Genomic DNA, 22,513 nt, shown 5'->3' with positions numbered 1-22,513 from the left:
AGATAGATATCCTTTTAGTCTTTTTATATAAAAAAACTCTTTCAGGCACAATTTCAAGCACATATACAATAAGTATATGTACTGCTTAACAAGCAACTTTAAAAATAACATTTTGTTTACTCTAAAAAAAAGGCTTTTCATTAGAAAAGAGAAAAATATGAAGACAGATTCTGCCTAGTGATCAGAATCAGAGTTGCAATTCTGAAGGTCTCAGTACCAGAGGCTTTGCAAGTGGAGGAGAGAATGGAGAAGGGACTTGGCCTTGGCCTCACAGCCAGGTCTTTGCAGAATTTGCCACCCGCTGGCAGCAATCTCTCTGAATATAAGACATTCAGTGGTCTCTAAGCCCTAAAACTAGACATCAACCTCCTGCCTGAGTTGAAGAGAAAGCTGCATGCGTGAAGACGTTTGAGACATAGAAACAAACACATACACAGATACACTATCAAATCAGTTGCTTTAACCTACTCTTTTCTCAACAAACAAGTATATTGTGAACACATTTCCGAAACATAACATATGAGTACATAATTTTTGTCAGTTGGGTCACATATTTTTGCTCTTTAGTAATTTTTATCTTAATAAATTTTCCTGAGTATAAATTTCAAACAAGACAAATATGTATATGTGTAAATTGAAATTATCCTGTAATCCCATCTGCCTGACCCTCAGTCCTTTTTTTTAAATATTTATTTATTTATTTGGCTGTGTCGGGTCTTAGTTGTGGTGGCATGTGGGATCTAGTTCCCTGACCAGAGATCGAACCCAGTCCCCCTGCATTGGGAGCGTGGATTCTTAGCCACTGGACCACCAGGGAAGTCCTGACCTTCAGTCCTTGACCCGAAGATATTCACTGAAAATAGACAGATGTCTATTCTTCAGGTGTGTTTCTCTGTATGTAATTTATTAACGTATAATTACATATAATCAGATATTTACATAAAATATACTAAAATGCACATATTCTTCAAAATTATAATCATGTTATACATATTCTTCTGCAACTTGCTTATTTCACTAATATGATTTCTATTATTTGCTAATGTTTATTAGCCACAAATATTGGTCCTCTAGTGAATTTTCTGTTGACATCATTGACCTGTTGGTTAGTAAATCTGCCTAACATAGCAGAAACATAAACCCCATGGAGTTTGCAAATATTTTCTCTCTACTTTTCACATAACTTTTACTTTTTTCCTGCCATACAAAGTTTTACATTTTTCAATATTATTGACTAAAATTATACAGTTATATATAAAATTATTCAAAATAAAGATTATTTTTAAAATAAATAGAAGTCATACCCATTAGGATGGCTATTATATTTTTTAAAGCAGAAAATAACAAGTGTTGGTGAGAATGTGGAGAAATTAGAATTTTGTGCATTGCTGGTGGGAGTGTAAAATGGTACAGCTGCTGTGACAAACAGTATGGAGGTTCCTCAAAAAATTAAAAATAGAATTACAATATGATCTAGCAATCCCACTTATAGGTATATACCCAAAAGAAGTGAAAGCAGGGATTCGAACAAATATTTGTGCACCAATATTCATAGCAGTATTATTCACACTGATAAGACTTTCTCCTTCACCAAATTTTAGTCAGGTTCCTCTGAACCTTTTTCTCAACTAGGTCTCAACCTTTGGACTCTTGTGTTCATCCTTGCATAGCCCAATTTTAACAAAAATCCTGCTAAGTCAACTTAGCAAGAATCCCCACTCTCAATATCTGATCACCATGGCCTGCCTTCAGCAAGAACCCTGGTCAGGTTGGTTTAACCAGAATCCCCCCCTCTGCTTCAATTTTCCATCCACTGACTCCCCACTCTGCTCCTGGGCTATGAACCTGTATTTGCCCATGATGTACTCAGAACTGAGCTCAGTTATAATCTGAGGTTTCTTTACTCTTATTACAATAGTTCCTGAATAAAATCTGTTCTTAACACTTTAACTACTATACAGCTCTGGTTTTCTTTAACAGCAGAAGCCAAAAGATGGAAACAACCCAAATGTCCACCAATGGATGACTACCATACAGTGGAATATCATTCAGCCTTAAAAAGAAATGAAATTCTGATACATGCCAAATGAAAGAAGACACACACACACACACACACCCCAAATACTGTATGATTCCACTTACATGAGGCACCTGGAGTAGTCAAATTCATAGAGACAGAAAGTAGAATAGTGGTTACCAGGGGCTGATGGAAACAGGAAATTAATGTTTAATGAGCATGGAACAAGATGAAAAGAGTTCTGGAGATGGACGGTGGTGATGGTTGTACAACAATTTGAATGCACTGGATACCACTGAACTGTGCACTTTAAAAAGATTATAATGGTAAATATTATGTATATTTTATAAATAAATAAAAAATACAGCCCATTGTAATAGAAATTGAGCAATACCCTGGGGGGCATCAAGTGCCAGCCCCTAGAGAGATTAGAGCACTCAGAGCCCAGGCGGCTTCAGGACACAAAGGACAAAGCTTTAGAGTAATTCAAGGCTTCACTATTTATCTCTGTTAACCCAGCCCACACTCAAGTATAAGGATTACGCATGCACGTGCATGAATACTAGGAAGCGTGGCTCATTGGAGCCATCTTTTTTTCCACAATTTATATACATATTTTCCCTTTACTTCTTTTCATTCACTTGGATACTTAATCTACCCATATGTTCTAACTTAGTTATCTCAATTACAGACTTAAGGAATGGGTCTCTATCAAGAGTCACTGTCAAATCTCGCTTTATTTTGAAAATGGATGACCTAAGTAAGTGGTTCTTTCTCACATTCATGGCCCTTTAATATGTCTTCTTCCTAGGTTCTGTGTGCTGGACTAGTGGATATATATTGCTTCACCTCTACAGACATCATAAGCCAGAGGAGAAGAGGGTGGGGGACTGGACGAAATAGGTGAAGGGGATTAAGAGGTACAAACTTGTAGCTATAAAATAAATAAGCCACCTGGATGTAATGTACACATAGGGAATATAGTCAATAATATTGTTATAAGTTTGTATGGTGACTGATGGTAACTGGACTTATTATGGTGATCACTTCATAATGTATAAACTATTGAATCACTATGTTGTACACCTGAAACTAATATAACATTATATGTTAATTATAACTCAATTAAAAAAAAACCACAGGTTTGCTTTTTGAAAAATAACCTAGACTGAAAGAAACAATCATATCAAGTCCGTAGAAAGAGATGAAACACAGAATCAAAATGATGATCTTTTTATAGTTGCTCTCATCTCAGGGCTCATTTTTGAATAGGTTCTTAACAATTTATATTTTTTATTAGAGTCCACAGTCTGCTAAATAAAAGCAGTAATAAGATATTTCATAAAGTATCATACAATTTAAATCTTATGAACTTAATTTCATAAAAAAATTACGTGCATATTCATACTGGCTACCTTAAAAATGCTATGTTTCATCTATGGTCTAAAATAATGTATAAGAGATTTAGTTCCACCACTAAAAACAATCCCGTCACTAGATTTTTTACATGTTTTACAACAAAATGTTTGTGCTCTTAATCAAAAAGATCCACAGACTAATTCAGCATGTAAAAAATAATTTTACAAAAACAGCAAGAAAACCTTTCAAACTCACTTTTATTTTCCTTTTTCTTCCTCACAGAACTTCTCCATACATCACATGTCTTGCAGCTATAAAGTCACTTGATGTTGGTCAGGTACCATTTTATGCCTAAACTTTGCTGGCATGAAAATATGACACTTAACCAGTGTTAAATCTATAAAATATTTATATAGGGCAGCACACTAAGGTTTATACACTTGGCAATTAAACCACATAAAAATAGGACAAGACCCCCATTCCACATGTTTCGAATCAAGTGTTCACAGTCCCTATCTGGTGACTGTCCACTGATCCAAAAGGCAGCGGAGGCAACAGGCAGTTACTTCAAAGGACATTGAACACTATGATCTAGAAGCACATTATGATGTTACCCCAGTGTCATGTACCACCCTACCTTTGTCCAGGGTGGTCTCATAATTCTAGAATGGCAGGTCCAGCTGATACAAAATAAAGACAGACTACATAACATTTAGTCTGTGGAGATATCCTAACTCATCACTATGCACACACTGTGATTTTGAACACAACTCGTCCTAAAAACTTGTCAAGAACATCCTGGTGTTTTCGGTTGGGTAATCCATCTACCTTTCACTTGACTGTTACTTCTTTTATGGTACTGCAGGGTCAAAGGTGACCTAGATGGCAACTAATGGCTGTAGATACCTCACATGCAGTTTTTTCTCAGAATATGGAAAATGTTTTATTCCTATAATTCCATTGGGAGGATAAGTTGATAGAGTAGCTGTGTTTTCATCCTTCGAAATACATTCTATAGTTGGTTCTTCTTAAGGCTTTAATTCAATTACTCTGTTTGTTTTCACATGAATACAAGGCTTTCCTCTGGTATAACCAAACTCAGGATCATCCACACCACCACATGCTTGAAGTAAGACAGTAAAAAACTGACATGCAACATAAATTGGACTTCTCTGTTCAAAAGGCACTTCATCAGGACAGACTGTGAGATTCTTCTGTTCTTCTAAGTCATATGGCTTTAGGTCTTCAATGTACCCTTTATAGGATTCTGGATCAGACAGATTGAATGAATATTCCACCGCAGTCACTGATTTTGGAAAAACCATAAGTCCTGGACTATCTGGTCACGATATTTTGGAACCTCATTGTTCAGATTCTGAAACATAGCCCACATTGTGAATGAGAAGAGTGCAGCCAGGAACCCATAAAAGCCTGGGTAAAAGAGCAAGATCAAACCTTTGTTTAAGGGTCTTTTCACTGTTCAAATACAAGTTCGTTTTCGTGTATGATGTGCTTGTGTGATTAACCCACTGCTGTACATTCAGTGTACAGTACACACTCAATACTCCCACTCTTTCCGACTGGTTGGGGTGGCAGCGTGAGTCACAAGACAGCTGCAGGGGTGGAAATTTCCTCTTCCTGGGAGTGGAACAGGGTCTGGCTTCGCTGAACCGCTCAGCACCTCCGCCAGAGTCTCTCCGTACAAAGGCGCGCTGCGTACAAATAAGGCCCCCGGGGGCGCTCGGGCCGCAGGCTCCGGGCTCCAGGAAGGGGTCCCCGGCTTCCCGGCGCCGCTCAGGAAGGGAGGCTCCGGCTCATTGGAGCCGCCTTAGAGGCTGCTTACCACAGCATCATTTGTCCATCTCTCTATACTGGTTGCTGAGAATGCTTTCATATATCATGAGAATTAGCCCTAATTTGCAAATATTTACTGTAACCATTTCAGACAAGCTTTGCTGGGATGTTATTGTTTTTGTTATTTGCCATAGGGCGTTTTAAATTTTTCAGTAATAGAATCATTTACAAGTAATACAGCTCACTATAAAAAATGATCGAAAAGTAATATCCTGGCCACCATTGACTGCACAGGGAGATTAGAGCGTTCAGAGCTCTGGTAGTTTCGGGACACAGTGAGAAAGCTTTATGGTAATTCCAGGTTTCACTACTGAGCAGGCATTTACAAGACAGTGTCCCTGATTTACTTCACCTCTCCTAACTTCCCATAGCCTGGTCTGAATTAGGGATTTAATAAGAAGTAACCTGAATAGCTCTTAAGATCAAGGGAGATTTGGGGAGCCTGGTGCTTAATCCCTCACCCACAGGGCTCCCCAGGGCGGGAGACACGATGAAATCACAATGTCACATGAACAGTTCTGTGGACCAGTGACTGGTGCCCTCACACTTTAGGAGAGTGACATAGTGTCAGCCACTGTCTGAGTCAATGGCACACTGCACTCTGTATCCCCTTTGCTTTGACCCCAGGCCATGTACCTCCACCAGCCCTCTCAGCTCACAGTGATTCTCTAGGTGCTCGTAAAAGGTAAATGTCATTTTTGTTTGTTATTCACATCAGTAGTTCTCCAGCTGTGGTCCCTGAACCAGCAGCATCAGCATCACCTGGGAACCTGTTAGAAGTGCACATTCTTGGGCCTCACCCAGATGGGGCCCAGCAATTAGTGTTTACACGTCATACAGATGACACAAGGTAGTTTGAGAACCACTGCTCTAATCTAGAAATGACTGATAGAGTTTTATATGTTATCACTTCTCCGAGCCTCAGTCTTCTCAGTGGATGTGACAAAATCCCTCACTTTACCACAGTGGTGTGAGGAATAAATGGGAAATCCTTTGCAAATGGTATCTGTTGACACTTCTGTGTTGTCAGACGAATTACCTTCTGGAGCTAGGAAAAGAATGGAAAATCCCTATACTATTTCCTTTTTTTTAAAAAAAGTGCTATAACTGATCTAAAAAAAAAATAAAGTCTTTAAAAATGTGCTTTCTGGGGCTTCCCTGGTGGCGCAGTGGTTGAGAATCTGCCTGCCAATGCAGGGGACACGAGTTCGAGCCCTGGTCTGGGAAGATCCCACATGCCGCGGAGCAACTGGGCCCGTGAGCCACAACTACTGAGCCTGAGCGTCTGGAGCCTCTGCTCCGCAACAAGAGAGGCCGCGATAGTGAGAGGCCCGCGCACCGCGATGAAGAGTGGCCCCCACTCGCCGCAACTGGAGAAAGCCCTCACACAGAAACGAAGACCCAACACAGCCAAAAATAAACATAATAAATAAATAATAAATAAAAATTTAAAAAAAATGTGCTTTCTTTTCCTCCTTACTTTACCTTCCAGGAGACTATAATACAAAATATAGTGAGAAAATCTATTTTTAAATGTCTGGCACACAATAAGACTTCAACAAATGTTAGTCCTGGCCTACCCTGATTTCCCTCTCACATAAAAGAGATGAGTTTGATGTAAACTACATAGAATACAGCTATCATAGACAGCATCTGGAAATGTAAGCAATAAGTAAAATACACATATATTTGCGTAATGTATGAAGCTTTGGTGCCATGTCTTCATTGCATGAAGGAGGAGTCCTGACGGAAGAAAATACTCCCACCATGTCCTTTTTTAAAGATTTATTTATTTATTTATTTAATTTTTGGCTGCGTTGGGTCTCCGTTGCTGTACGTGGGCTTTCTTTAGTAGCGGTGAGCAGGGGCTACTCTTCATTGCGGTGGCTTCTCTTGTTGCAGGCTTCTGTAGTTGTGGCATGTGGGCTCAGTAGTTGTGGCTCATGGGCTCTAGAGCACAGGCTCAGTAATTGTGGCACATGGGCTTAGTTGCTCCACGGCATGTGGGATCTTCCCGGACCAGGGATCGAACCCATGTCCCCTGCATTAGCAGGCAGATTCTTAACCACTGCACCATCAGGGAAGTCCCATCCACCATTTCCTTTTATTCCAGGTGGTTACTGGACCCTATTAGTTTAGCTTAAGTTTGACATTGGAGAGGAATCATTTCTGCCTGATCAGTGTGGCTAGAGGTTTTGCCTGAGCTTCAGGCCTAATGCAAACATTACCAACTTGCCTAGAACACTGTCTGTAACATACCAGCCACTCAGTACATAGGAATGAACGAATGAATGATAGTGACTCCTGGGCTCAGTCTCCGGATGATCACCCATCTCCTCATGTAGAGGGCTGCAATCATGACCTCTGATAAATGGAAAGAAGCAGGTTTTGAGAACCTCTGTGTATCAGGTTTTGTTCTAGGTGTTCGAGATACATTAGTGAACAAAACAAAGTGTTCGCCCTCCATGCAGCTTACATTCTAAATTCTTAGAATATAGAGGAAGAATCAGACAATATACACTGTAATGTCAAGTAATGATAAATGCTATGAATGTGCATGTGAATGTGAGGCTTAGCAATAGAATTATTATTCTGCCAGCAGCTTAGAGAAATGGCTGATGCCAATTCTGAGGCATATAATGTACAAGATAAGTCTAGAATATCTTGTCATATCATTTAGCAAAGAAGCGGTCAAAGATTACTAGGGTAAAAAAATAAAGGAATGCTGAGGTCATGTCCAAAGGACACAGGAGATAACCTGAAGAGTCTTCCACTGGCCTAAGATAGAACTTGAGCATAAAAAAAGGCTATAACAAAAAAAAAAGACTATAACAGATTGAAACACATTGAACATGTTTTTTAAACTGTCAAGACAGTTCTCAGAAAAAGATACATAAATGACTCTGAAATATATGAAATAATATTCAACCTTACTCATAAGAGAAGTATAAATTAAAACTAAAATAAGATATAATTTCTCACTTATCAGATTGGCAAAAAGTAAAAGGTTTGACCACATAGTCTTTGGTGAGTCTCTGAACAGACATTCTCATGCTTTGATGGTGGGAATGTAAAATAGTACCACCCCAATGGAGGGGAAGTTGTCGAATCTTGCAAAATTACATAAAGCTTTTTCCCTTTGACCCTGTAATCCCACTTCTAGGAATGTATCCCAAGGATACACTGGCAAAAATACAGTAAAGCATATGCAGTAGATTATTCACTGCAGTTTTATATGTAATAGCAGAAGGTTAAAAAAAACAAATGTCCATCAATAAAAGACTGTTTGAATCAATTGCAATACATCCACATGAAGGAGTATTATGTAGCTGTAAAAAGAATGAGGAATATATACTCTGTATACTACTTTGGAATGATCTCCTGGTATATTGTTAAGGTGAAAAAGACAAGATGGAGAAAAGCATGTATAGTATGCTACCATTTACCTAAAAAGGGAGAGAGAGGGATGAGTACATAGATGATAGTGATAGAGGATGATGATAGACAGATAGATAGAGAGATAGATTCCTGATATTAAATCAAAATAATGGGCAGACATCTGATCCACTCCCATCTTGGGCCCCAGGAGTTCAGGCTATGGGATTGGCAGCAGCAAAGTAGCCCAGCTTTGTGAAGACTCCTAGGCACCCAGGCACGCATCTTCCTCACTGAAGCCACCACCAAGATTTCTAAGAAGAAGGTCAATTCAGCTAAAGAGGCAGTAAAGAAAGACCCCAAGAGGAGATTCACAGGTTGTAGCCAAACCTGTTCCTTCCAAAGTTGAGACTAAGCCAAAAATAAAAGGCAACAAGAAAGAATAAACCTTCAGGAAAAATGTGCAAACAAGAGGGAAAGGAGGAGCAAAAGGGAAATCCACTGGGACTGGGGTGACTAACCAAGACACTAAAGGCTGCAAAAAAGAAGAAACAAAAAAGGAGAGCATGGCCTCTGATGCAGCAGGACGGAAAGAAGTCAAGTCTGACTGGCATACTTAAACCAAGTCTTACTGGTGGTCCCAGTGCCTCCCTTCTTCCAACAATATGGAGGAATGTTTTTTATCAGCTATTTAGAAAATGCAAATTTTTTAGTAGTTCCAGAAACATATTTTTAAGAAGGAAGAAATTCCACCTCATTTAAAAAACATATTTAGATAAGTGTAAATGCTTTCTTTAGGAGGTGAAATCATGTGCTGGCTGTTTATTTTTCTGTAAAGCCATAAATCAGTCAGATATTGAATGAAAGGAAGCTTTGACTGCCTTGTGTGTCAACTTAGCATTCCGTAGACTGCAGACGAGGGTAGTGTTTATATCCTGTTATACAAAGCATAACTAAATGGTAATTTAGAGCCACAATCATGCACTTAACATATCATAAATATTTAAAATTATTTATTCATATTGTTTTATTAATTATCATATCAGAAAGCAAGAAAGCTATCTTTCTTGCAAAGACGATTGGGGTAGTGTCAAAAGCACTCAGGAACCAACTTGAAAAGAGCTACAATGCCAATTTGAATATGATTAAGAATAATAACTGCAATGAACTCATGAATTGAAACACATCAAAAATGTTAAAAACCCATGAGTAATAATGATTCTGAAAAATATATTCATTATTATATTCAGACCAATATATTGGTCACCTTTGGAGGATAGTGCTAAGGGAATCCAAGCTGCCCCTCAGAGTGATGAAATAGCTTTTGAGAGGACTTTTTCCTTTATAGACATATTGCAACTAGTAAATGAAGGAAGAATTATAGAATTGGAATATCACCATCTTATAAACCCCCAATGAAATAATGAATCTAGGTAATGATTATCAATGACCACTAATATCACAAAGAAGAGATTCAGCCAGATATTCTGTACCTCTTGATGGAAATACACACAACTTTTATGAAATATTCCCACCCAAAAAAATCAATCTTGAATCAGATCAAGGCTCTAGATCTACCAGTTTACAGGAAGTATAAGGAACAAAAGAATATGTTAATCAACACTTCAGAGATGTGATCAGCAAAATCCAAAATGTGAGAAACTTTACAGGATAAACAACCTGTTTTCTTCAACAAATAAATTGAAATAATAATTTTAAAATAAAAACAGAGACAGGGAACCAATGAATTGAGAGACTTAAGAGACATCCACAAAATACAATGTATGGACTTATTTGAATCCCGTTTCAAAGAAACTGTAAAAGGAAAATTAGGTATTCAGGAAAATTAGAACACTAAATGGAAATATAATGTTAAGAAATATTGTTAATTGTTTTATGAATAATAGTGATTTCTTTAAAGTCCATCCTGTTTGGATGGATTAAATACAATTGACTATAAATTGATAATTATTGAAGTTAGTTGGTGAGAATATGTTAATCTATTACTATCCACTTTTAGGTATATATGTTTGAAAAAATCCATATTAAAAATATAAGAAGCATACATCTACAGTGTCTCTACTATAAATTCATGTCCCTACTAAGAGTTGAACTCATCATGAACATAAATGCACCATTGGTCTAGTTTGGTAGAAATGGTTCAGAAAAAGCAATAATGAGGTCAGAAAAAGAAGTATAATTAAATGAATTATGAAGGTCAAACACAGTAAGTCAAAAAAACATAAGCTAAACCCTTTAGTCATCCATAGGTACTCAAGATATTAAGAAGATAAAAGTAATACTAGAGCTTTTCAGATATTCTTGGAATTGTATTTGATTGGAGTCTTACCAGATGCATCTGGTAAGAGAATGATGATAGTGAGTTAGTTCTTCTAAAAAACCAAACTTTGATCATCTGCAGCCTCCTCTTCTGCCTTTCTTCTCTGTCTCAGTAAAAGCTGCCATCTCCTCATCCAACCAGTTGTTCAAGCCAAAAACCTAGGAATCATTGACACGTTCCTCTCCCTCATTCTCCACATCCAATTCTTTACCAAGAGCTGTTAATTTGCAAATAATTCTAAAATACTTCTATTTCTCTCCATCTCTACCTCTACCATCCTAGCAAATGTCACCATAATTTCTCACCCAAACAACTGCAATAGCCTCTCAACTCTTTCAGTCATCCCTCCACTCTTGCCCCCTCCAATCAATTCTCAGAAGTGCAGCTAGAATGTTTTCAAAATGTAAATCCTGTCAGGCTCATTTCCCTGCCTAAATCCCTGCTGTGTCTTCCCCTGGGTCTTGAGATAAATATCAGAATCCTAAACATAGTATATAAGGCCCTGCATAATCTGGTCCCTGTTACCTCTCCAGCTTCATCTTCCACCATTTTGCCTCCTACTCTCTGCAGTCCAGTCACACTGACCTTATGTTCTTCAACTGCATCACACTCCCTCGGTGTCAAGGTCTTCATGTATATGGTTACCTCTGCCTGGAACTCTTCCTCACACCCTACTTTTCTTGACCCCATTCTTCTGGATAACTCCTATTTATCTTTCAGATACCAACTTAATATCTCTTTCTAGAAGTCCTCTGACCCTAACTCCTCCACTCCCAGATAAGGTAAAGTGTTGACAGAGTACTTCTCCCATCATAGCCCTTATCACACTGTATTACAATTATTTGTTTAATATACTTCTCTCCCAGTAGACTCTAAGCTCTATAAGAGAAATAATCAGGTATGACTTGTTCACTATTTTATTTCCAGCATTTAGATCATTGCATGGCACAATTTACTCAAAAAATAGTTGTTAAATCAAAGACAAATAAGTCCCTTGTTGTTTTGAGGATTTCCCTGTTCTGAAGGTGACACAACTGTTTTATTAATGTTTATTAATGAATACTGGTTTAAAAAACATCAGAAGAGTCTAAATGTTACAATATTTTCATGTCCTGATGTTCCGCCTATCCACAGACGGTGAGACATTCTATCAATAAGGCCTGTGCCTAAGAATGAGTTTATACATTATGAGTGCCTGCTGTTTAAGGTCAATCCTCCACCTGTACTCTGCATCCATTCCTGTCCAGTATCTTCAGATACTTTGCTTACATCCTTATCTCTCTTTATAGATCATTCTAATAGATCATAGTAACATCTAAGCCTGCTCTAGTATCACTCATCTTTGAAAAGCCCTCACTTGATCCATATTCCTCTCCACCTACCACTCAAGTTCTCAACAGCTCTTGAGAGTAAAATTTTTCTAAAGAATTATCTATTCTCATTGACTCCTCTTCTTAATCTCCCATTCACTCTTCAGTGTACTCTGAAATGGCTTCTCTATCTGAAATGAAATCTCTATCACACCACTGAAACTACTCTTGTCAAGGGCACTGAAGACCTCCATGTGCCAAATTCAGTGGACACATCTCTCTTGTCTTCTTGTTTGATGCCTTAACAGTTGAATTCCTTTTTTGAAACAGTTTCCTCTCTTGAATCCTGGGGTACCACTGTCTACTAATTTTCTTCTTACTCCACTAATCACTCCTTCTCAGTTTCCTTTGCTGGATTTTTCCATATGCTGGGGTTCCTCAGGGATCTTTTCTTGACCCTCTTCTCATTTCCCACTCTATACCCTTTCCTTAAGAGGCATTCTCATGATTACAATTACAGCCTATGTACTGGTGACTCCCAAAACTATAACTCCAGCCCAATCCTCTCTGCTGAGCTTCAAATTTATATACCTGACTGCCTACTGGACATCTCCACTTGATGTTCCTTGAGTACTTCAAATTTGAACATGTCTGACAGCAGAGTCATCATCTTCATTTTAAATGTGCTCCTCTTCCAATGTTACCTATCTCATGGGCACTACCATCCAATCACTTGCAGAAGCTAGAAAACCAGAGTAATTCTTGATTTATTCTTCCCCTCTATCCCTAATCAGCCATGAAATTCTACTATTTCTACAGCATTAATATATTTTGACTCTTTCCAAGTATCTTTTCCCCATCCCCAGAACCAGAAGCCCTATGAATTAAAAATATTGTGGTACTCTCATTTCTGCTCTAATTCAATAGTACTAAACTCACATGTATGTTAAAATTAAAATAGCTTCTGACAAAGACTCCCTCCTTGACCAAACTTTAATTAGGCTTCTCTGAGCCCTCTTCTTGACTAAGACTCAACCTTGGCCTACCTTTAGCAAAGAATCCTGTTAAGACAGTTTAGCAAGAATATCTCTACCCTTGATGTCTCCTCTTAGTAATTTTCTATACACTGACCCCCTCACTCTTCTCATAGACTATAAATCCCCAGCCGTCATTGTGGTATTTGGAGTTGAGTTCAGTCTCTCTCCCTTGCTGCAATAGTCTCTCCCCTGTTGCAATAATCTTGAATGGAGTCTTCCTTACCATTTTAACAAGTGTTATAATAATTTTTCTTTGACATTTCTTCCAAATTTATTGATTATACACTTAATAATTTCATCAGAACTAATTTTTTCTTTTCCTTGGTTCCTCCACCCTTCTGGTGCCCTAAATATCAATATATGCTTAGTCTGCCTACTGGGAAATTTAACACTATTCCCTCCTACAATTTAATTCAGACTGTCAACACTTACTGCCAAAGCAACATGTTTCCTATGACCATGCTGAGTTATTTGTATTTGCTGTTTCTTCTAACTGGAATCCCTTTGTCTGTCCTCCACATTTGACGGACTAACTTTAGCTTTACTTCAAATCTCTTCTTAGACATAATTCACTTTGGGAAGTCTTCTCTACCCCAGTGGTGTGCTAGAATTAACTTATCCTGACTTTCAAGAGCCTATTATGCACAACTCCATGTTCAGTGACATCAATTTGGTGGCTTGAAACTGGCCATGATGGGAGCATTTCCACCATGAAAATCAGCAAACGCTAACAAATCAGGGTTTTTATTTTTCTCAGAGAACTGATTGTTAAACATTAACCAGCACACCACTGCCCTGCCTCCTCCCCACCCATCCCAAATTTGGGTTAGATGGCTCTGCTATGGGCTCTGATAATAACCCTAACACCCATCACTATGTACTGTAGGTTACTTGTCTGTGTCTCCCTCCATACTGAAATTTTCTTGAGAGTAGAGATACTATATTTCTAGAATCTTAGCTGGTACTTGGTTCACGTAAGTTACTAATTAGTGTTAGTAGTCTTTGACAGATTGTTTATCTGAATGAATGACTAGAATGCATGCTTGTTAAACACTTGCCAACCCTGGGAGAACCATTAGCAGAGATGATGGTTCTTGACTACCATCTTCAGTGATCACTTATTTGCCTGAAAAGCATGGAATCAGAGCAAGGGGACTGAGCTGGATACTTTCCATGGCCTGTGCCATCAAGCTGTGATTTGATGCAGATATTTCATCTACACCACAGGTATATGTTTGTCCTACAGAATGAACCATGCTAACCATGGTCCAGGGCTCCCTCTCTCTCTTCCCTCTCAAGCAGCAGAAAAGACTAGTGTTTGCCTGTCTGATTCACCCTCTTCTTGGCTGCTATTGTTCATCAGCCGGCATTTACGGTTAACATCAAGGGACTACAATAGCATGCAGATCCAGTAATATCTGGCATAGCAGATTTCCAAATCCACTCATATAAGGAGATAGAAATGGTACCATAAGCAGAGCTCTGGTGTAGAGGAGAACCTCTCTAAGAGAGCTACGGCCAGAAGCTTGAGAGTTGTAACTCAGCTAGACATCCTTGATCTGTGACTACAAACTCCTGGATAGCTAGAAGCATCCCTGGGGATTCCAAAAATAGTTATGGCGGAATACTCCATAGTCCTGCTACTCAAAGTATGATCTGAGATCAAACAGCATCAGCACCACCTGAGAGATTGTTAGAAAAGCAGAATCTGGGACTTCCTTGGTGGCGCAGTGGTTAAGAATCCGCCTGCCAATGCAGCGGACACAGGTTCGATCCCTGGTCCGGGAAGATATCACGTGCCGCTAAGCCCGTGGCCCACAGCTACTGAGTGCACGTGCTACAACTACTGAAGCCCGTGTGCCTAGAGCCCGTGCTCTGCAGCAAGAGAAGCCACTGCAATGAGAAGCCCGTGCACCGCAAGGAGGAGTAGCTCCCGCTCGCCGCAACTAGAGAAAGCCCGCACGCAGCAACAAAGACCCAACACAGCCAATAAGTTAAATAAATAAATTTATAAAAGAAAGAAAAGTAGAATCTTAGGCTCCACTCTGGACCTATTGGATTAGAGTCTGCATTTTCAGCAGATTCCTCCAGGTGATCTGAATGCATATTTAAGTTTGAAAGGCACTGATCTATAGAACATCGAATTTTCTGTAACCAAGCAGTTAGAGCCATGGAGTTTAGGGTGTTAATGCTAATGACGCTTCATAATAATAAATACTATTTATGTACCATGAAGGTATTTACATTCGTCTGTCATTGAATGAAAAAATAACTCTACTACTTAGTCAATTAAAATCAACATGACGCTGAAGCTTGAAAGCTCACCATCTGAAAAAGAAGCACCCTAATAAACACCACAGGCTTGGGAGTTAAACAAAGCCTGGATTTGAGTCCTGCTTATTTCATTCACTTGTAGAATGATCTTGAAAGAACTACTTAACTTTTCTAAATATCCATTTCTTCATCTGTAAAATGGAGATAGTAATAGTATTTTATTTTCAGAGTGGTGGTGAGAATTAAATGCAAAAATATATATAAAATGTCTGGCATGTGGTAGTTACTCATTAAATGTAAGTTCCCTCCCTTCCTGCAACCTCCTTTCTGAAAAGAAATTAAATTTAGAATAAAACAAACAGCCCAATCATGCCATGGAGAGCCTTTGGAAATTTAACAGCCAAAAGGAAAATAAGTTCTATTTTGTACATGATGTGGTAAATTCAATACCATTTCTGTGTGGTGCAATGAATTGGTTTGATAGAACCTGGGTTGAAAGAAAGACCGTTACATTCTTTTCAAATCAATTGGTGGGATTTCCTTTTAGTTTTTGGATTTCCTAGGTTACTATCAGAGATGCATGTTGTATTCTTCCATGCTCTCTGGGAAGCATATTTTGGCCTGGTGTCTTTACCTATCAAAACAGAGACACAAGCCTAGACAGACAGGAGAGAGTAAATACTGAGTACTGGGTGGGCAGCCCAGGTCCCACACAGTCTTTCCCAATCCAGGGCCACCACCATTAAAGCTTCTTCTCTTTACATCTGTTTCATCATCTGATTGTTCTCTGATATCCCTGTTCCCCCCTCCCATCATGCTCTATGAATACCAGAAGCAAGTTTTTCAGGGTTTTGTTGTTGCTTCTGCTGTAAGGAAACAACACGATGGTGACAGCAGCAGCTTCCCCTCCCCTTAAGTGTGGGCTGGACTCACTTCCAACCGAAAGAATATGGCATAAGCAAGGGTGTGTGTCTAGGTCACAGGTCTCACAGCTTTCTGCTCGATCTCTCTCAGGTCATTCACTCTGGAGGAGGTCAGTAATTGTGTCATAAGGACTCTCAACCAACCCTATGAAGAGATCTACATGGTGAGGAACTGAGACATCTTGTGAGCCCCATGAGCCCATCTTGGAAGTGGCTACTTCAACTCCAGTCAAACCTTCAAATGGCTGCAGTCCTGGCTGACATCTTTTTTGTAATAGGTATATTCTTTTTTTAATATAAATTTATTTATTTTATTTATTTATTTTTGGCTGCGTTGGGTCTTCATTGCTGTGTGTGGGCTTTCTCTAGTTGCAGCGAGTGGGGGCTACTCTTCCTTGCGGTGCATGGGCTTCTCGTTACGGTGGTTTCTCTTGTTGCGGAGCATGGGCTCCAGGTGCACGGGCTTCAGCAGTTGTGGCACGCGTGCTCAGTGGTTGTGGCTCGTGGGCTCTAGAGTGCAGGCTCAGTAGTTGTGGAGTATGGGCTTAGTTGCTCCGCGGCATGTGGGATCTTCCCAGACCAGGGCTCGAACCCGTGTCCCCTGCATTGGCAGGCGGATTCTTAACCACTGCACCACCAGGGAAGCCCCCCCTGGCTGACATCTTGACTGCAACCTCATGAGAGACCGGAGCCAACTTAGCCACTCCCGGATTCCTGACCCTCAGAAATATGTGAGATAATAAATGTTTGTTGTTTTAAGCTGCTACATTTGGGGGTAAGTAGTTATGCAGCCATAGATAGCTAATAAGAGACTTCAAATAATTTGCTCCCCTCAAAAGGCAGACTTATATATACTACTGGAAACAATGTATAAAGTTGCCATTCTCTGTCCCCTGGTTTTGTTTAACAATTCTCCCCATAAGAGACATCACATGTCTGCTCTTCTTCTTGTATTACTCAATCAGCTTTTGTGGAAGCCATAGTATTTGTTTAGGGGTAACACTGAATGAACAAGGTGAGTACACCTGAAACTATAAGAGACCAACCAAGGGGGATTTAAAATCTGCTCAAAAAGAACCAAGAGATAAGAAATCGGGGTGGCTGGAGAAGTAAAAAGTGGTTTCAAAGAAGAGGTAAAACATTTTCAGTATATTCTGCAGAGAATAAAATTGTTTTTCTAACCAAAAAAGTAAACTAATATCAATTGAGAAATAGTGAATTGGGAACAAGTCGAAGAACCAACATTATGTATAGCAAATTTTCCTATCCAGCTCACATACACTTCTGTAAATTTGAAGATAATGCTGTAACAGTTTGGGAACTATTTGTCCTTGATCTAGTCAGAAGTGAGACCTTCTAGAACAGAAGGAAAGTGCGTCATCACAGTCCATAAACAATAAAGCCAACTGTCAACTGGAAATAAACATATATTGAGCACCTACTGTGTGCCAGGCAAGGGACTCTGCATGGGGAAAGGTGGCTTGCCTTAACCACCCCTACTTGGTAGCTGCAGCCCAAGTACAGACTCTTCTCCCCAGGATTGGCACCCCTCCTTTTCGCCCTCCTTGATACTCTTCCTCCACAAAATAGATAAGAGTAGGGGCAAGGAATCTAGAAAGAGCTAGAAGGGGAGGGGCAAATTCCTGTCACTGCCACTAATGAGACTTCATAATAAACATGTAACATGAGTATAAACTAAAGATTATATTCATTTTGCCATTTAATCTAAAAACTACTGCATTTTCTCCACTCCTCTCTAATTTCCAGCAATCTGCTTTTTTACCAAAATAAGGCTGGTCCTCCCCGCTCCTTGAGACTTGGTTTATTCTTCTCTGAAATGAGAGTAACTATGCTGCCTCATGGGGTTGATCTGAGGATGTAATGACATCATGTGTGTGTGAGAGCCAAACCCTGTGAAAATTGAACTCTAGCATGTTAAAGGGGTGTGGAGAATGCAGGAGTCTCTTGAGGGAGCAAACAATGGTGTAGTTTGCCAAGAGCACAGATGGGTTGGAAGAGAGGACTAGAAATGTAGTTTGGATCCATGGAGTGGGGAGCATTGAACGCCAGCTCAGGACTCTACAAATAATGTCAGAAAATCCAGCCTGGATAATGTGTTGGTTGGGGCAGGGGTGAGAATACTTTGGCATAAGAATAATAATATTATTTCAAGTGATAATGGCATACGAATGTTATCTTTTATCTCTTGCCACGTATTTCAAGATCTTATTTATTGTGGTTAATATGCAACATGTCTTATTTTCTAGAATCTTAACTCCTAAATTTCATCTCAAATGAAGCTGTAGGGCTTCCCTGGTGGCGCAGTGGTTAAGAATCTGCCTGCCAATGCAGGGGACATGGGTTCGAGCCCTGGCCTGGGAAGATCCCACATGCCACGGAGCAACTGGGCCCGTGAGCCACAATTACTGAGCCTGCGCGTCTGGAGCTTGTGCTCCGCAACAAGAGAGGCCACGATAGTGAGAGGCCCGCGCACCGCGATGAAGAGTGGTCCCCACTTGCCGCAACTAGAGAAAGCCCTCGCACAGAAATGAAGACTCAACACAGTCATAAATAAATAAATAAAAGAACGTGAATTTCAAAAAAAAAAAAAAAAAAAAAAAAAGCAATGGTATAAATATCACTTAAAAATAGCATAAAAGTGATCTTGACAAATTAAAATATTAAAAAAAAAAAATGAAGCTGTATACATATATAACATTTGTATTTTACTCACAACTTTCTGACAACAATGTTATTCCAAGACCTTGGGAGATGGAGGGAAGTGACAGCCAGGGTAAGCAGTATGTCCTTCTATTGATAGGCAGTGGGATGCCTCTGAGAGTGTCTGGGTAATGAGATCACAACCAGCTTCAGGAATCCTCTTGGGGTTTAATGAGCTTCCCAGGATCCCACGGAACTGACACCACCTGTGCTCAGTAAATATGACTTTCTTTCCTTCTGAGACTCTATCCCCACTCGTTACCCTAACCCTAAAGCTGTTCACTCCCGACACAGGCCCCTATGGGGGGTCATGCTTTATTTGTGGAAAATAAATGGTTCCATTTTGGGGTTAACAGTCACACCTCACATGAGACTTAGCACATGATCAGTGCTCAATAGATATTTTTTGAATGAATGAACAATGGATGGATAGGTAAATGGAAATTTGGCCACACTGCTCTCCCGCTGCCTCTTACCTCCAGCCATACTGGCATTCTTTCAGTCCCTTTTACTCACCATGCTCTCTCTGAACACATAGCCTTAAGCCTTCTCCCCAACCCCCAGCTCCAACCTAATTAGTCTCTTCTTCTGTTACCTCTCAGCTCAATAATCCGTTCTCAGAGCAACATTCCTGACCACCTTGACTAGTCAAATCTCCCTATTTTATAGGCCCTCATGGCATAATGGACCCCTTCTTCCTGGTACTTGTCCTCACTGGCAAGTGCACTCTTGTATAGATATCTGCATGCTATTTGGCTCCCCTACTAGATTGTGAGCTCCATGAAGACAGAGACCTTGTAGATGATTTTTGCTCACATCTGTTTCCTCAGCATCTAGCACAGTGCCTGGCAAAAAGTAGGCCCTCAATATGTATTTCGTGAATGAATGAGTAGGCATTTTTAAGTGGTCTTTAAAAAAATTGCCCTCCCCCCAGCAGGCCAGACTCATATATACTACTAGAAGCACTGTCTGCCTTCTGTCAAAGAGAAACAGAGCCAGACACCAGATAAAAGCAGTAAAGACAGATTTTTTGCAATACGGGAAGAGAGACTTCAGTACAGAACTGGGCTCAATTATGAATACAACAAGGACAAGTGGGGATTTATAGCCAAGGAACAGAGTGAGAGAGTCAGCAGATGGAAAAATTACTAAGAGGAGACATCACGGGGAGGGAGATTCTTGCTAAATTGACAACAGAATTTTTGCTAGAGGCAGGCCAAGGTGATCAGCTATCAAGGGTGGGGGATGACTTCGCAGGAGTCTTGCTAAAACTTGGCTAGGCATGCCGAGGACACGATCACAGGACAGGGTCCCAGAACAAGGCCTAATTGTAAAGGGGGCTTAGAAGAGCCTGTCTAAAGTTTGGTCAAGGAGAGAGTCTTTGTCAATTCCTCAGGCTGTTGTATTTTTATCATTATGACCTATCTTTCCTTTTAGTCTTCCCACAAAATATATCATATCTCCACTATTCTTTACTTATTACTCCATAGGCATTTAAAGTATTTCTTTGAGGTATAATTTATATTCATAAAGTTCACCCATTTTAAGTCTACAATTCAATGGTTTTTAGTAAATTTACAGAGTTGTACAAACCATCACCATAATCTAAGTTTAGGACATTTACCTCTAAAAGATCTTTCATTCCCATTTGCAGTCACTCCCCCATCCCCACCCCATAGGCACTTTTGAAGACCCTCATATTTGCTTAAGGATAAAAGATACAGCCTAACCATCAAACAAAAATCAAAACTACCACATGTGAATAATTTGAGAACCACCAAGTAAGAACTGTACAGTCTGATTATTTGCTTAAAAAGATTTAGGAGAGGACAAATCAGTGTGAACTGAGGAACGAGAGAAAGTTTCAAGGAAGATGTAGAATATTTTAAGGCTTTGCTACAAGGAAAAAAATGCAAAAAAAAGGATAATAATATGAGTTTATAAATACTCAAGCAAACAAAAGATCCAAGATGTTTTCAGAACTTTTTAAGTTCCAATATGGTGTTGTGACAGTTGGCTAGTCAACAATGGGAGCTTCTATAACAGAAGAAAAAGGATTAATCACAAGCCATAAAAGTTGAATCAACACTCAACTGAAAATAAACATATATTGAGCACTCACTGTGTCCCAGGCAAGGGGCTTTGCATAGAGAAAAACCGATCACCACAGCTCACAAGAGGCCCCATCCCACCTGCTCTCTGGGCTTCCCTGGGGTGGGGGAGTGCTGGGCACGAGAAGCACAACTCCCTGGGGGGCCAGCCCAAGATGACCCACAGAGGGGGCACCCAGGGAGGTTATAGGGCCATTCCTTCCCTGGCCTGTAGCCTGGTTTGGCCTTGGGCCTCCTACTCCTAGTGCCCAGCTGGACTGAAGGGAGCCAGAGGGGCTTGGGAGGGCAAGCGAGATTCCCAGGTAACAAAATAAAAATTCACATTTTAAGTTAAGACAAGAAAAATTTACACATAAAACCTTTTCTCTGCCCTTTGGCCTCCTTCCTCCCCTCTAGTGTGTATCTGCTTTATGCATTAACCAGACCTCCCCAATGGCAGAAATACCTGCTCAATCATAAAGATCAATTTTTCTACTTCTGGCGCCAGCCACGTAGCTCCTTAGAAGGTAACATTCCTTTATCAATCCTGTAAGGGGTCACAATGATCCACCACTCACCTTGTATGTGTAGACATCTTTGCTGAACTTTATGTACAACATATATGCCAGTATATCATTTCCCTTAAAGATAGTACAGAACAGACTGGTCATATGAGCTGGAGCGCTACTGGGCCACACCCAGTGGAAATTAACTTAAATACTTACTTATTACCTTATTAATGTTACTAGCTATATTACTTGTATTCTGCCTATTTTACAAAACTAATGTTTCTTGCGTTACCAAATGTATGACTGAGCCTCCGATAAAAAATAATGATGACTAGGCTACTTGAAACAATTGACCAAATATAGTCCTGTAAGATCAATGATTGTAATATGTAACTCTAGATATGTGAAGAAGCAACAAGAAGGAATCTTTTCCTGGACCATAGCTGTCTAGTAAGACAGGTGGTCCAGAGACTTTTGGCTACTGTTAACAGGGCCTAGTTCAATAGTAGCACATTGAGTGGCCTATCAATGAAATCTTGCTGACCTAGGAATGAGCATTCCTAGCACTGTTGGACAAAATGGTCATGAAATGCTTCCCAAACCTTGGCCAAAATTATTTTACATTTGGTAGTGTATATATGTACATGCCACTCTCTCACTTTGTCCCAGCTTACCCTTCCCCCTCCCCGTATCCTCAAGTCCA

At 39.8% G+C, this 22,513-nt stretch overlaps 1 long non-coding RNA gene and 1 pseudogene across 2 annotated transcripts in view; one reads left to right on the top strand and one right to left on the bottom strand.

The window, feature by feature from the left end:
* LOC309620825 overlaps window positions 1-22,513 on the top strand; it is a 266,826-nt gene that overhangs the window by 240,982 nt on the left and 3,331 nt on the right. The gene's annotated exons all lie outside the window — the stretch shown is intronic.
* On the bottom strand, window positions 676-12,923 carry LOC309620953 (sodium/potassium-transporting ATPase subunit beta-3 pseudogene; annotated as a pseudogene). The gene is made up of 2 exons: window positions 12,848-12,923; window positions 676-4,852 (listed from the first exon to the last, which is right to left on the bottom strand). The product of its transcript is annotated as a sodium/potassium-transporting ATPase subunit beta-3 pseudogene (transcript).

The sequence above is a fragment of the Balaenoptera borealis genome, assembly GCF_965194805.1.
Source record: "Balaenoptera borealis genome assembly, chromosome: X".
NCBI classification, from domain to species: Eukaryota; Metazoa; Chordata; class Mammalia; order Artiodactyla; family Balaenopteridae; genus Balaenoptera; species Balaenoptera borealis.
This window is presented reverse-complemented; position numbering and strand designations above follow the sequence as displayed.